The sequence below is a fragment of the Pavona decussata genome, unplaced genomic scaffold, assembly GCF_977016875.1.
Source record: "Pavona decussata unplaced genomic scaffold, jaPavDecu1.1 SCAFFOLD_158, whole genome shotgun sequence".
Classification (NCBI taxonomy): Eukaryota; Metazoa; Cnidaria; class Anthozoa; order Scleractinia; family Agariciidae; genus Pavona; species Pavona decussata.
In genome coordinates, this window is record NW_028145570.1 from 730,001 (window position 1) to 746,711 (window position 16,711).

The 16,711-nt window shown below is 37.8% G+C and overlaps 1 long non-coding RNA gene across 1 annotated transcript; it reads right to left on the reverse strand.

Moving 5' to 3' along the window:
- Positions 1-3,677: 3,677 nt before the first annotated feature.
- LOC146465004 (uncharacterized) lies at positions 3,678-5,219 on the reverse strand. Its single transcript, XR_014868400.1, has 3 exons — positions 5,110-5,219; positions 4,810-4,931; positions 3,678-3,820 (listed from the first exon to the last, which is right to left on the reverse strand). It is a non-coding gene; the product is annotated as an uncharacterized LOC146465004 (long non-coding RNA).
- Positions 5,220-16,711: the final 11,492 nt, after the last annotated feature.

A 16,711-nucleotide genomic window follows, 5' to 3' on the forward strand; every position in this document is an offset into this window, starting at 1 on the left:
TCAGCTATCGTCACAATCCCAGCAGTCTTGCGCTTGAAATCCATTTCACGGCCCATTTCACAGGGTGATGACTAAGCATTAGTGGACCGACGAAACATTTCCTGACCAGGATCATAGCTTTGCCCTTTTTATGGAGGGGAACTATGTCGTGAGTTCGATTTAAATCATCATATAATTTGGCCTAGAGCTTTTTCAGTTGTTCTGTGAATGTGAAACATCAGTGAAACTTGCAATGTACTGTGCTGCGGTTGTAGTGAATGTGTTGTGTAAAACGAAGTGACTATTAATTTGTGTTATGTTATAAAGTCAATTGCAAGGAAAAACACAGGATCTAAACTCCCCCTTCCGGAAGACAGTGTGCACTGAAACACCCAGAGCCTGTTTGTAATTAACTACTCATGGAAGGCAAGCACATTTTTCCTTAATTGCAATCAGTACCTTTAGAACCACAAGGGTTGACTTTAAGAATAAAAAGAGACCTATAATCAGACAGTATCTGGATCAAGGGAGGCGAAATTTGGAGCAATACAAGTTGAATTCTCCTTTCGTCGCGATTTCTACCTGCCTTTTACTAATCGTGGCGATTTTGCAACGCCGCTTCGAGGTAAAAAATACTTGTACTGAAAAAAATAGTTATAAGGGAAAAACGGTCCAAGCTGCAAAGCTCTAACTTGATGACAATAATCTTAAATAAAAGGGTTATAACATAACCACGTTTCAGATTTTTTCGTTAATCGACATAGACACCATCTTTCTTTGAAATAAAAAAATATCAACTTTTGGCCATTTCCCGTAACTAAAAAATCGAACGCCGGTTAAAATTCATACTATTATAACTCAACTTCTGATCAAGTCTACAAAACCTTACGTGAAATTATTGGGGTGGGCGGGGGAATATACCAGCATTTACTAACCTTTGATCTCTCCGTTCATTCCGGGTAAAATTGAGTTTTACCATTCTTTAGTGTTCATTACCCTTCACTGTGGCACTTTCATACCCTTTTTGATGTAAAATGTACCCTAAAAGAACGGCAAATAATCCTGTGATTTGGAAACTTTAATGACAGATGCGGGCCGCATTTCACTGTACAAGGCGCTGGATTCGAATGTTTCCTTTCCCGCGTGCTCGAGACATAATAAATATCTTACTAACCTCGTTTTCTCGGTCCCTAGTGTAAGTTACGAATCCGCTTTTTTTCCAGTTGATTTACGACACAAGCGCGAAAATGTCGGGAAAAAACTTTTTTTTGAAATTGTTCTTATTAGCTTTGCGCTTATGTTACCAAAAAAAAAAAAATCACAATCAATATGTAGACGTTGGTGGGGACATCGCAGCAGCTTAGTAGCCAATTACTGCGGGCACAGGAATTAAATATATGTAAAAGAAAGAAAGAAAAAACACATCACATGCAGCACATTATTGGTACGTCAAGAAATCTTGTGGAGTTGCATTTTAAACAGATGGTTTTAAACGTTCGAGTGTTGTCCGGATTGTAGTTCATTCTGACAGCACGAGAGTAGTAGTCATAGAGGAGAAATGTGAAACTAGTAAGAGTAGCATTAGCTAAGTCCATTCTGAATCTGCCCTGCTCTGTATCCATTGTATCCTTTGTATCAGTATAAATTTTGTGTCTTTACTCTGGATGATGTCTAGTACAAGTATCCTTTGAACCTTTGAACTTTGCTTAATCGTCTCCACTTTTTTGTTTTCTTTTTCTCTCTTTCTTTCCTTTCCACGTTTGTAAACATATCCAACGAAAACATAAATTGACTTTGTAGTTTGTGTTCTTTATCTTTTCTGTTGTAAACGCTTCTCGACATGCAACTTCCCGCCAAACAAACACGGGCGCATTAGCATTATGGGATTGCGTAAGGACCGTCGGGCGGACGGAAGTGATGTCATAACCAAACCATTTTTTTTCGCGTTCATGAGTTTCCCAAATTTTCTTAGCTATAAACATTATCTCAGGTGATAAACACAGTGCACAAAAAGCTAACGGAAAACTGGTTTGAAAGGACAATTGGCGAGATAACTGGCAATAATGTTTTTTGTTTATCAGATCAAAGGTGAAAGAAGTAGTCTTATTCCATAGCACTGTAGCTGAAAGTATTAAAACACAAATATCTATATCCGCAATGTTTCAATACTGCTTTTAATGATTAGTTGATGTGTAACTGAAATGAGCCCGAGAATTTTCTTAAGTTTTGGAAGTGAGCAGACGGAAAAACAACTGAACAAGACAAAAGGCGAATGAAAACACAGTAACCAGGTGAGCGGTGAACAAACAAACGCTCGAACGTACTGCCTTTTGACCAAACTAATGGCCAAAACGGGCAGCCGAACAAACGCTGGATGACACACGAGCACAGAAGGCCAAATGTGTCAACGGACAACTATCATTGAAATGAACAGCTGAAGGACCGAAAGGACGGCTATATAAATACATCATCTTGGGCTGATTGTGAGCAAAAGTTATTGTAAGTTTGCATTTTCAAGTAATATTTTCCAGTAATAGGATTTAAAAAAGGGATTGAAAAAAGAGAACTAAAAAATAATCAGAATAATAGTTATATTGCCTTTATATCCTTTGTTGTTATATACATATTACAAGAAAAAGTTTTGAAAAAAATAAGTTTAATTAAAAAATGTTTCTTTTTAGAAATTCTTGTGGATCAAAACAATGGAGAAAGGAGAAGTCTTTCTCTGTCCACTCGGTCGTTCAACTGTTCATCTGGTTTCGCGGGTTCCTTCACTAGGTTTTTCGTTTCTTCGTTTTCACCGATGAGCACTCGGCGGACCGTTTGATCGTTAACTGGGTCATTCGGCTATCCGTTTGCTTTTCCTGTTATTCGTTCGCTCGTTCTTCCGCTTGCGCGTTCGTTTGCGTTTCTGGTTTGTTCATTTGTTCCTCCGTTTGCCCAGTTCTTCTTGCTATTCATGGGCATAAACATGTTATAAACAATTAAATTTAACCGATTAAAAATTGTATTAAGCCATTTGGAAGAAGTTTCTTTATGAGAATGATGTATTATTCTAGAAAGTAACATAGGCATACTCGGGAAAAAAGAAATCTGAGTGCTCCTATCAGGGGTCGAACCTAAGGCCTTCCGATTACTAGTTCGGATGCTCTACCACTGAGCTACAGGAGACTCGTGGGAGCTAAGGCCATTAAACTAGGTTCATGGGACAAATATCCTGCATACTGCTAGGATTTGAGTGATTTCAATATACTTTCAATCAGTACATTATTTTTAAAGACCAACCATTAGTCCCCAGGAATGGATGATTCTCCCATTCTTCTCAATCTTACTGGCTGGTGATACGAGGATAACTTTCAGAAAAAGAACAAGATTTTTTTTAACATTTCAACAGTTTTAAACAGAAGATTGAAGGCTTTTTAATTTATAACATGGTGGACGATTGAAACTGAAGCTAAAACTATCAAAACATGTTTTATCTCGTATGACTGGCCATGGTTTGCCGGCTCTTATTTAGACTTATAGCAACGAAATGTAAATAACGAATGGGACCGAATTGGGCAATCGTTTTCTCTTTGCTTATTTGTTTCTCTCTCTCTGTCTCTCTGCTCTCTGCTCTTTTATTTCTTTTATGCATGTAAATAATAAAAGATGTTAAAAAAAATGAACAATAAAATACATCAAACTACCACAATGAATTCCGTTTGCACGTCTTTATTATTCCAGTAACAACTTAAGTCCCATAATTATTGTTTTCGTTCTCAGTCAGTAAACATCTACTATGATTTGACAGTCTTTGGCTTGGATTCCCATTCCTTGTTCTGCAAAGCTGTCCAATCTTCTGTAAAACGAGGAACCATAATGTACAATATTAGAGAACGCACACTGCACGAAAAAACGGATTTACTCAAGTTTGCAACTGGAGCAAATCTGTTGCAAGTTTAGGGCTCTAAATTTGACACAAACTTGCCTTTGATACAAATGTTACGCGAGTAAACAAATTTGCTTCTGCTCAATTTGTGTGCAAATGTGTCTTAAATCTGATATTTGCTTGGAATTTGCGTCAGTTTTACAACATAGGTCAGATGGGTAATCTACGAATTCCATAAATATTTGCCTTAGGCCTAGGTTTGCTTACTTAATACCAAAGTTTAATATTTTACAGGATAATAAATGACGACAAACACTGCACAAATCCCATGTCTGCATTATCAATTAAACACATTAATCAAGATGCAAAACTACAAATTTCCGTTTAGTTTATTCACATTTGCTCGAGGAGTACTAATTGTCTCAGTTTCGCAACATAGAAGTAAACCTACAAATAGCATACAAATTTGCAGCAGATTTGTTCACCATACCAAAGTTGAATATTTTTCAGCATAGGAAATGCTGGCAAGCGTTGCACAAATCCCATGTTTGCATTATCAATTGAACACATTAACCAGGATGCAAAACTACAAATTTCCCTTTAGTTTATCCACATTTGCTCCAGGAGTGAATATGCTAATTTGTCATTATTTTGTACGGCTAGTTAAATAAGTGACTGTGCCTGTATGACACTCACGTTTACTGCGGGAGCAAACCTGTTAATTTGCACTTGTTTTTTGATGCAGTGGAAATAGAAAGCGTCTTGACTTTCCCATCTTTGACTCTGCCGGTGTTATACTTGACTTTTGTATGCGGTGTAAAATGTTTGCGCTGATTCAAAGTTTTCACATTTTTTTTTTTTTATAAATGTCTTAATTTTATAACATTATTTATAACATTAGTATAATGTTAAATTAGAACAAAATATTCAATCAGTTACTCAGCGAAAGCAAAACTTACCGATCCCACTTTTCACCAACAAATTCCACAGCTCTTTGGACAGTGGTGTCCAGCTTCATAGGAGTGGCTATGGCACTCATCTTTCCTCTTATCACAGTCCCAGCCGAAGTCCCGGCATGGATCTAGAAAATATATAAAAACGATTAAATTGAAGTGTCTGCTTAACATATTTTCTTAAAAGAGTATGCCGAGGATGCCTGTGTCACTGATTGAACTTGAAAAATACATCCAACAGAGTTTGTTTTGTTTGAAACACAACACGAATGTATGGAAGGCAAACAGGCCCTTATATATACTTACTGCAATGAACACCACAAGAAATCGGACAGTCTCGTCACATTGCGTACGGGTTACTCTGGCAGTGGCCATCGTTCGCCAAGTCCTTGCAGTCCCATCTGTTATCGTAACATACACCTAGAGAATAAGTTCGCACAGACGTAAAAATTATGGTTGCTTGGATAAGAAACATTAAAATAGAGAATCGGTTATAGTGTCACTAAAGCCGAGCTGTTCCCAACTCACAAATTAACTATAGTCTTTCTGCTTACGTGATATCGACTTGAACTAAAGTACTGCAAACACCAATATAGCATCCGTATACAAAAGCAAAGTAGCTTGCCACAAGCCTCCATATTAGCCCAGTAGTGGTGTACTGTCCGATCAGTATAGAAGGTGATGAGTTCGACTGGGGGCTCTGATTTGTTTTTATCCAATTCCCTTGACATGCGCAATAGTTCATCTTTCTTGAGAACTAAAGCCGAGATTTGGTCAAACCCATTATTAGTCTTCCCAATAACTGAAAATCCTTTCCCATAAATTTTAATGTAAACCGTATCACTCTCTTCAGGAAAGATTTATGTCGTCAGTCGAATTTTTCTACTTAGCCTCCTTAGCCTACAAGAGCAGACGTCTTTTCCCGCTTTTTTTACGGAAAAGATAACTGCTCTTGTAGGCTTCTGCTTCCTTAACAATCAAATAAAAAATCATTCCCTTGTTGAATATTGAACGAATGTATCACGCAATGATTACTGTTATAGTGTGAGCAAACACGACATGACATGTTTGAGGGTGTGACGCTAAAATAGCCAATCATGTCTATGTCCACGTGAGGTACAACAGGACATTTTTGCGTAATCAAGAAGAAACGTGATCGTGATTGTAACAAGCGATTGAGACGAGTATTGGAGAAAATTTCCAGAGTTTTGGGTTCACATTGTATGGGATCAGTGAGAATTAAAACAATCAGTTAACAAAACCCTAGATGTGGGTTTCTAGGTGATCCTCTGGTTCGAAGTCTATGTGAGCTTTGGATTAGTACTGCAATAATTTAGTCAGACAGCCGAATTCTCTTGTTTTTATCTGTTTTGTCCAAGCGTTAAGCATTTTATTGATTAAAAGTGAGACACTCACCTTTGCAGGGGGAAGTATATATTTTTGAATGACAAAAAAACATACTTAATAAATGCTGTTATTATCTGCATAAAGTACAAATATCCCTCAGATAGTAACGACATTAAGCTGCACCTCTCTGGACCTTATTGATCCAGTGGTGGATAGTCCAACATGAACAATCAGCAAGGTAGGAATCATACCTGCGCCTGTGCAAAATAATAATAAACAAAATAAATACATAAGCGAAGAAATGAACGAATGAACGAACGAACGAATGAACAAATGAATGAATGAATGAATGAATGAATGAATGAATGAATGAATGAATGAATGAATGAATGAATGAATGAATGAATGAATGAATGAATGAATGAATAAATAAATGAATGATAGGAGTGTAATAAAGAAGGAAGGAAGAAAGGTAAGAAGAAATTAATGAAAGAACAATTAATACATCAGTGAACCAATGAATCATTGATGGATAGGAAAGACTGAAAAAAGCCTGCAACTACCTGGGGCGGAGTGGGGAAAGTGGGGAGGGGAGGGGGGGGGGAGAAGAGGTATATGTAAGGATGGATGGATGAATGAGTCGGCCTTACAAATTTTTCCCTGTAGTATTCATGAACTTGTGTTCGAAATGAAATCCTACGCGAGTTATTTTGTTTTGGTTTTGGATTTGCTTTTTGCCTTCGATAGCTTACTATCTCAAGTATTTCAAAAGATTCATCTACCTCTACATCTACATCTACAATCAATTAAGTTGGTAAAATCGCAAAATATCACACTAACTGATCAATTAATAATAACGATCATAATGTTAAAACTCCAAGAGCTTAAAAGTGTGAAAACTGCATAAAATTAATACGGTAGACTATTAAAAGCTATCAAGCAACTTTGATCTAAAACTATCTACGGACGTTGAATTTACAATATTCCTCGGCGTCTTATCGCTGTGATCTTGTCAAATTTTAAGTATTTGGTTTTCTTTTCTGGAATTAAAATGTCTTAAAAGAAGGTCTCTTCAGAGTATCCTGATATTCAAATATCCTATATTACATTATGACGATGGAAAATCTATCTGATATAAAAAAGTGGGTAATGGTTTTGCCGCTTCCAACGTTGGACTAATTTGCAATCTTAAAAGCTACAAAATTGTTTCATTCGAAGCGCATAAGTTAAAATCTCTATTCTTTGACCATGTACTTTCGGGAGAAAAAAAATTGGGTCAGCAGTAAGTTAGGCTAAAAACGCGATCAGCAACGGTGGTAACCGAGCTGCTGTGCATTAATGTCAGTGAATTGCTTAGATTTTTGTTATGAACACCACAGTTTAAAAACAATGAAAGATTCAGCACTATTTTGATTTGTGTATGCGTATTTGTGTGCTAGGGGATGTGAACCTGACGAAAAGATACTTACAATATCCAGTGCTGCACACCAGCACCAACAGGAAAATTCCACATTTGAAAGGCATGCCTGGAGAGCGAACAAACGTTTCAATTTCAAAGTTGTATTTTATTAAAAGATATCTTGACTTGATTATGTGAATACTTGATAAAATAAGTCACAATGTAGAAAGGCAAGAAATGCTGTCAAAACTTAGTGGACAACGTTTTTCAGGTCGTGAATATAACACCGTCATAGTTTTTCGTCAATCAAATGTTAAGCATGACTTGCACGTATACCATCCTAGCTAATGGAGCAAGTTATAAACATTATCTCACGGCTGGGAAACCCCATGCACAGAAGCTAACGGAAAAGTAGCTGAAAACAAAAACTGTTTTGAAAGGGAAATTGGTAAGATAACTGGCAATAAGGAGAAAACAAGCTTTGACGATTAGTTTTTTAAAACTATCCAAAGAACGTGGACTTTATAAAGCCCCGAAAGTGAGCAACTCGGTCAACAAAATTGCATTAAAACCTAACTAGCTATGCTAGAGACTTAATAGCTCAAAATTTAGAAAACACTCACTTTGATGAAGGACAAAGTCTTGACCTATAGTAGCTGCTCTGTAATCTCGGGTTTTTAACCTCCGTATCCTCTGCAGTCCTCTGCAAAAAGATGGTTCAAAACAAAAATGCTAGCAACTTTATGTCTCTCAGTATCCATGGCATCAGCCTTTACTTCGTTCTTTGGTATTTCTGTTTTAATTTTTTGTTTACCCTTGACATTGAACATTGCTTGAGGCCAGCCGTGCATTTTTTGTAGCTCCCTTTTGCTAAGCCATGCAGGAAGTTTCCGATGAATTCTCTGACCATAATGGAATTCAAATGAAAAACTGCTGTTCTCTGAGCAGAACTTTCTTTAGCGCTTCTTTGTTTTTATCATTTCCCTTGACATTGAACCGCATTGCTTTACGTAGCAACGTATGGGGAAAACACTTGTTTAATGTTAAGCGCGTGCTTCTGTTTCTGGCATACCATTGCTATCGTCCGTAAAATGCAACTGAAAACAGGCGCCATAGTCAGTCTAAACGAACAAAACCAAGCGCTAAACCTGATAAAGAAATACGTAAGAAAGTTCTGCTCAGAGAACAGCACTTTCTCATTTCCATTCCCTTAGGGCCAGAGAAAAGCACGAGCACTGTTCCAATTTGTATTTTACCATCCGATATGCAAACTTATTTCAGTCACAGCGACAAAACATTCATTGTAATTCTGTTCCCCTAGTAGAGCAGTTTTAAACAAAACTAAACCACATTTAAATCAAAGGCTCCCCTGAACCAACTCTTGAATGCAGAAGTAAATAATGACAAGGTATAAAACATCAGTGTGTTTGGTAAGCAAAGAACTCGAAATATAAACCATAAAGGCTTACTGAGGAGGCCTCACGGGCATTTTATTCCGCATCCTACGCCGCTTAGATTTTAAGCCGTTCCCCTAAGCAAGATTATTGAGCTCCTTGAGTAGTTTTGTATTAAGAATGTTTAATTTTGAAAATTGTTTGGTGCCTTTGAAATGGTTGGCTTTTAAAGGCGAAAAAAACCCGTGGCGCTACGACTTTTACGGTCTAATTACTTCAGACCGCCAAAAAACAATGCGCGAATGAGCAGGGGACGCCGTCAGACGTTTCTCCATCGTATTTTGACCTTCCATTTTGTGCGAAATCCCTGTTGACTTGGACGACACTCTCAAGTTTACAAGTTTACAACTGATCGCCGGAACGAGCGAGCGAATGACAATTTGCCCATATAACGATAACTCGTTCATTACGATGCGCGCATTCACGAGTTAAAAATGAGTGACAGTAGCTTCTACAAACATTTTTATTTATATGATCTTTCATGAAGCCCTTTGTGAGCACAATCCTTTTTTTGCATTCGAATCTGGCTCGATTTCAAAACGTGTTTTCAACGAAACGTGTTTAAGGTATGACTTTATTTGAAGAGGGTAACATGTAAGCAGTACCTAAAATTACTGACGATTCAAAAGTAAAAATTAAATCAAATCATATTTAAAATATAGTTAGTATTTACAAAAAAACATTTACAGGAAAACATTTCTAGCAATCAATTATCAACTGATAATAAAAGTTGAAATTGTTGAAAATGGTCAACAAAAATCGAAATAACGATAACATAAAGCTATCAATTTTCAAACTTGATTCCATGGGGGTAATTATAATTGCGACACCATAAAATATCGCGAGTAAGATCGCTAGTGTCTTATGTTATAGCAGACGATCCCTTTGTCTTCTGAGAGTTTAATATCGTATTCAATAATTTTATCTTTCTGTCAAGGACTAAATCTTTGTTCTTAGAGATTGGGATAAGTTGTTCCAATCTTTTACAGTCCCTACTATAAAGGTAAATCTCCCCTCTGTGGTGTGGGCACAATCAATACAATATCTGTTGTTTCTTGAGTGGGTGTCAGAGTTTGTTCTCAGGGATGCGTTTATGATCCTTCTGTAGACCAGAGCACATCGATCGATATGTACTTCTTTGTAAAATGGAATCCAGTTAAGGTGATTGATTGTTGTTACTGTTCGAGTAGTACGTTGGCTTCAAGAGTAATACGTGCGGAGAACTCACCGTGTGTTCGAAAATCGCTAAAACCGGTGAATTACACGTTGTTATCCCCGTGAAAAAATCACTCCGGTGATATTGTCCTCTTGGTCAGTGTTCTAGAAATATTTTATGTACAAATAAAGGTACTTCGTTTTAATTTTACCATGGTTTTGACTCAACAAGTGAACATTCTCATCAGGTGGTCCGGTCAAAAAGATCGAGCCTGTTGGTCAGTTCGATCTTAAATGCATGAACTTTTTTGTCTGACTTATTTGCCCCATAAAAATCTAATTCACCCTATGAATTTGCCCTTATCTTAAATCCTCCAGTGTCTCTGTCGTATCAAATAATCTTTAAACCGACTCTGCTTTCCTGTGGTGTGACTTGATTCGGATCATCTGGCATCTTTATCGCGTCCATATTGGAATTTATACTGCACAATGTTTTGACATCATTGATTTCAATTCTTCGGCTGCATCCCCCGTATGGAAGAGAGAATATTCTAAGTTTGTATTGATTTGTTAATCATCGTGGCTAACCGGTAAGGGAAGCTTGTACGCCATCGACCCTTCAACACGATGTTTCTAAGCTGCCGTGGTGCTCAGATGTAATGCTAATAAAAAGTCGGTGTTCTCGGACTATTATAACTTTCTTTGTTTTGTTTGGCGCCTTTTTTATTTGTTTTGACTTATTATAACAATGGTTTGGTAGGAATAGAAGCAAGCATCTATGGCAAGGATGGGAATGGTTCAAATTGAAAAAAAGAGTTGAGGTTCCCACAAAAAAGATAATTACTTAGATTACAATGAATGTTTTGTCCTTGTGACTTACTTTTAAGCTCGAAAGCTTGCATTTTTGCTGGTAAAATAGAAATTGGAATGGTGCACGTGCTTTTCTCTGACCCTTAGGGAATGGAAATGAGAAAGTGCTGTTCCCTGAGCAGAACTTTCTTTAGCATTTCTTTATGAGGTTTAACACCCGGTTTTATTTGTTTAGACTGACTATAGCGCTTGTTTCAGTTAAATTTTACGGACGATAGGAATGGTATAGTAGGACACAGAAGCACCCTAACATTAAACAAGTGTTTTCCCTACCCGTTTCTACGTAAACGTGGAGCTGCAAGAGAATTCACGCTTAGACCTCAAACAATGTTCAATGTCGAGGAAAGATGATAAAAATCAAAACAAAGAAGCGCTAAAGGAAAGTTTTGCTCAGAAACAGAAGCACGCGGTTAACATTAAACAAGTGTTTTCCCCATACGTTGCTACGTAGACATGGAGTTACAAGAGAATACACTCTTAGTCCTCAAGCAATGCGGTTCAATGTCAAGAGAAAATGATAAAAACAAAGAAGCGCTAAAGAAAGTTCTGCTCAGAGAACAGCGAGCCATTTGCATTCCATTAGGGTAATTAGTTCATCAGAAGCTTCCTGTGTGGCTTTGCAAATTTAGAGCTACAGGATAGTGCACGGCTGGCCTCAAGAAATGTTCGATGTCAAGCCGGGGAAAACGAAAAATTAAAACAGAAATACCAAAGAACAAGAAAAGGACGATGCCATGGATACTGAGAGGCAAAAAGTGGATAACATCTTTACTGTGAACCGTCTTTTTTACGGAGGCCTGCAGAGGATACGGAGATTATAAACCAGAGATCAAGGAGCAGTTACTACAGATCAAGACTTTGTCCTTCATCGAAGTGAAGTTTCCTAAATTAGGAGGTGTTAAGCTGGACATTGGGTTGTTTTTGGTGACTTTGTTCACAAACTGACTCAAAGTTTATAGCTTAGCTATTTAGGTTTTAATCTACTTTTTAGTTCTGTTGGCCGAGTTGCTCACTTCCGGGGCTTATTATTGTTTTTGTGGACCACTGAGGCCAATGGAGAAAGAAGAAGTATTTCTCCGTGGCATGACAGTCATAAGTATTAAAACTTGAAGAAACTACTTCGTAATGTTTTAATACAACTTTTAATCGGTTAAATTTAATTGTTTATAATAAGTTTATGCCCATGAATAGCAAGAAGAACTGGGCAAACGGAGGAACAACTGAAGAAACTAGAAACGCAACGAACGTGCAAGCGAAAGAACGAGCGAACGAATAACCAGTAAAGCAAACGGATAGCCGAATGACCGAGTTAACGATCAAACGGTCCACCGAGCACTCATCGGTGAAAACGAACGAACGAAAAACGGAGTGAACAAACTCGCGAATCGAGATGAACAGCTGAACGACCGAGTGAACGAGAAAGTCTTCTGCCTTCTCCATTGATCTGATCCACAAGAATTTCTAAAAAGAAACATTTTTAAATTAAAGTCATTTTCTTCAAAAACCTTTTCTTGCTATATGTATATAACAACAAAGGGCGTAAAGGCAACAGAACAATATTATTCTGATTATTTTTTAGTTCTCTTTTTTCAATCCCTTTTTAAATACTATTACCTGAAAATATTACTTAAAAATACAAAATTTAATAGCTTTTGCTCACAATCAGTCCAAGATGATGTATTTATATAGCCGTCCTTTCGGTTCTTCAGCTGTTCATTTCAATGATAGTTGTCTGTTGACGCATTTGGCCTTCTGTGCTCGTGTGTCATCCAGCGTTTGTTCGGCTGCCCGTTTTGTCTATTAGATTGGTCAAAAGGCAGTACGTTCGAGCGTTTGGTTGTTTGCCGATCACCCGGTTACTTGTGTTTTCATTCGCCTTTTGGCTTGTTCAGTTGTTGTTTCGTCTGCTCACTTTCAAAACTTAAGAAAATTCTTGGGCTTATTTCAGTTACACATCAACTTAATCATTAAAAGTAGTATTGAAACATTGCGGATATACATATTTGTGTTTTAATACTTTCAGCTACAGTGCTATGGAATAAGACTACTTCTCTCTCCTTTGATCTTATAAACAAAAAACATTATTGCCAGTTATCTTGCCAATTGTCCCTTCAAAGCAGTTTTCCGTTAGCTTTTTGTGCATTGTGTTTACCACCTGAGATAGTGTTTATAACTTCTCCATTAACTTGGCTAGTATACGCGCAAGGCATAGTGGTATTTAAATGTCGAAAAACTAGAAGTGTTGTATTCGCGTCCTGATAAAAGCTGTCCGTGAAAACTAAGTTCTGACAGCATTTCTTGCCTTTCTACGCTGTGATTTATTTCATCAAGTATTCACATATTAAAACACCACCTTAGTTTATTGCAAATTGAAACGTTTGTTCGCTTTTCAGGAATGTCTTTAAAATGTGGAATTTTCCTGTTGGTGCTAGTCTGCGGCATTGAAAATATGATTTATGTGCTTTGAGTGAATTAATTTTGCAGCATTTTTAAATGCTTAAAAGATTCCAAATTAGTCCAAAGTTGAAAGCTTCGAAAATGATGACCAAACTGTTTTTTCAGTTAGATGTTCCAATTTTATAATGACCTGTAGGTTATTTGAATAACAGGATACTCTGAACAAACCTTATTTTGAGAAATAATACATATATATTTAGCCAAGCCTAAAAGTGGAGACTGTATTTTAGGGTGAATTTCCGTTCAAAAGTGTTTATCATGCGCTTTCTACTAACGATGCGCGCGCGCTTTTGCTGCACAGAGCTCCGCTACTTAGAAATACTTAGAAATTTGGCAAGACCATAGCGATAAGACCGGCTGAGGAATCTTTTGTAGGCCTGGATCTTTGAAATAGTTGACATAGTAAGTTATTGATGACAAGAAAACCAAATGCCCCGTGTAGGATTTCATTCCGAACACAAGTTAATGAATTGTACCAGAAAAAATTTTAAAGGCCGCCCCATCCATCCATCCATCCATCCATCCATCCATCCATCCATCCATCCATCCATCCATCCATCCATCCATCCATCCATCCATCCATCCATCCGTCCGTCCGTCTGTCCGTCCATCCATCCATCCATCCATCCATCCATCCGTCCGTCCGTCCGTCCGTCCGTCTGTCCATCCATCCATCCATCCATCCATCCATCCATCCATCCATCCATCCATCCATCCATCCATCCATCCATCCATCCATCCATCCGTCCGTCCGTCCGTCTGTCCATCCATCCATCCATCCATCCATCCGTCCGTCCGTCCGTCCGTCCGTCTGTCCATCCATCCATCCATCCATCCATCCATCCATCCATCCATCCATCCATCCATCCATCCATCCTTCCATAAATCTCTGCTGCCCCTCCTCGTCACGTACTCCCTCTCTGCCCCGGGTGGATACAGGGAGGGAAGGATCCACCCGTTATCCGTTTCTTCCTCAATTGCTTCATTCAGTCCTTCCTATTCTCATTGATTCATGGATTCACTGCTTCATTAAATGATTCATTCATTAATTTAGTTTCCATCCTTCCTTCCTGCCTTCACTCATTCATTTATTCATTCATTTACTGTCTTCTCATTTACTTATCTATTTGTTAATTTTCTTTCTTTATTATTTTTTAACAGGCGCAGGTATGAAGCCAAACTTGCAGACTGTTCAAGTAGGACTAACCACGAGGTTTTTCTACAGTGGGAGAAACTGAAGATACAATTCATTCCTTAAACCTGTGCATACGAATAACCACTCGCAAGCTGGTGATTATCAATCCACAAGCAAGAGAGTAAACAAACTCAAACCCACCAAACAGACATCGAAAGGTTAAACCAATACACTCTACGTCCAAGGTTGCAGATACCAAGCCAAAATAAGTACCTTATCTTTTTTCTCCACTCTTTTCTTTTCTGGTTCATTATTTGACAATATACATGTATTGTTGTGATCAGTAAATTATTACAATAAAGGGAATAAAATGCAGTGGAGCTCATTTGTCAGGGACATCATCGCCCGGGATCATTGCAAACGATCCGTGTCACATTTCAGTCAAGACAGTCGAATATAGAAGCTGCACAAATTTCAATTTCTAGTCCAGCGTCGAGTTTGGTTTTGCAGAAAGCAAAAAGACAAATATTCTTTTTACCTGAAACAAGGGTTTTTTTTCTTTTTGAATGTGCGAATCTCAGTGAAGAGTGACAAGTCTACGCGACACCCTCGTGCGTTTTAACCTTTTTAAATCTGGCTGACACGAGTATCTTTTTCACAGAGTTAAAGTGATTTTTAAAGGCTTGCGCTACTCCCAAGTATTTGTAGCGGGTTTGGAAGATTTGATAGAGCCGCCTTGGATTTAATCATCGTATGCTCAACATCACAGGTCATTTGTGGGTCAAATAAGGATTAAAGCCTATAAAAAAAAGTTAAGTCTCTAAACCTTGGGATAGGTCATCGGTGACAACACTCGATACAGTCCCGTATTCTGGTGGACACTGGTTCCGTGAATTGACTACCTTTTATTTTTCCAAGAAACGAAATGAGGCATGTTACAATAATTAAAAAACAAACAAACAAAAAAAACAAAAAAAACCAGAGACCCCGACCCGACCCGACCCCCCGACCCCGGCCCCGACTGACACCCAATTTTCTCTGCCCGGCATTTCGCGAGGAAATCCGGGAAATTCTGACTGGTAATAGAACTGCAGTCACGCACTCAACTTTTCCGGCGCGACACCAGTAATCTCAGGGGACTCAGCAGTAGGTCTCCTGTAATTCTATTGGCTGTCTACGTCGGCGGAATCCACAGTGTTGAAATATGGCGCAGCAAGGGCGTGAAATGTTTGTAAACTTTTAGGAGCGAAAAAAACCTACTTCGCTTTTACGCTAGTGTGCTTCCTTTAAAGTAATTTATACGATACAAGGATTTGACGGATTGCCTTGAAATTTGGCCCGACGATTCCCAAGACACCGAGCAAAAAAACTGTGTGACGGATTTCCGTTTTGTAAAATTGATCTCCCGCAATGGCCTTCGTCGTAAAACGTATCGGTGAGTTTTTGATCGTCAAAATTGACAGTAAAATTACGAAGCAACCAAGAGGAATATCGAAAAAGCCTCACACAGTTTTGAAGATTAATGCCTTGTGATTGATATGATGCAGTAGTTTTGATTCTGCGGTCGAATTCCATACCCGATAAATTCGCTCAGAGACATCGGTCGTTTTGGGCTTTTGGGACGCACTCTCCTTACGGCTAGAAAAAATCAAAGCGAAATAATTTTTACCGGATAGTACATTTCATTAGCTTTGTACTGATATATAGTTTATAATAATAATAATAATAATAATAATAATAATAATAATAATAATAATAATAATAATAATAATAATAATAATAATAATAATAATAATAATAATAATAAAATTGGAGGATGATTTGACTGTGACCGACACCGAGTTGAAACATTTGGATTGGTTTCAAGGTTCTAGTCAAGATACTTACTTGAAAATAAGGTAAAAATCTTCTCTGCAATTGTGTTCACTCCCGCGGACATGCATGAAAACTTATCGTTTGTACGCTAGTTTTGTTTCACCTTTTCTGTTTTTAAGTTCGTAGGCATTTTGCAAATTAAAAATTAAAAACATTTTTCTAATTTTGATGTTAAAGTTGCTAGTTTGATGTTGAGTAAATCTATCCTGCGAACCT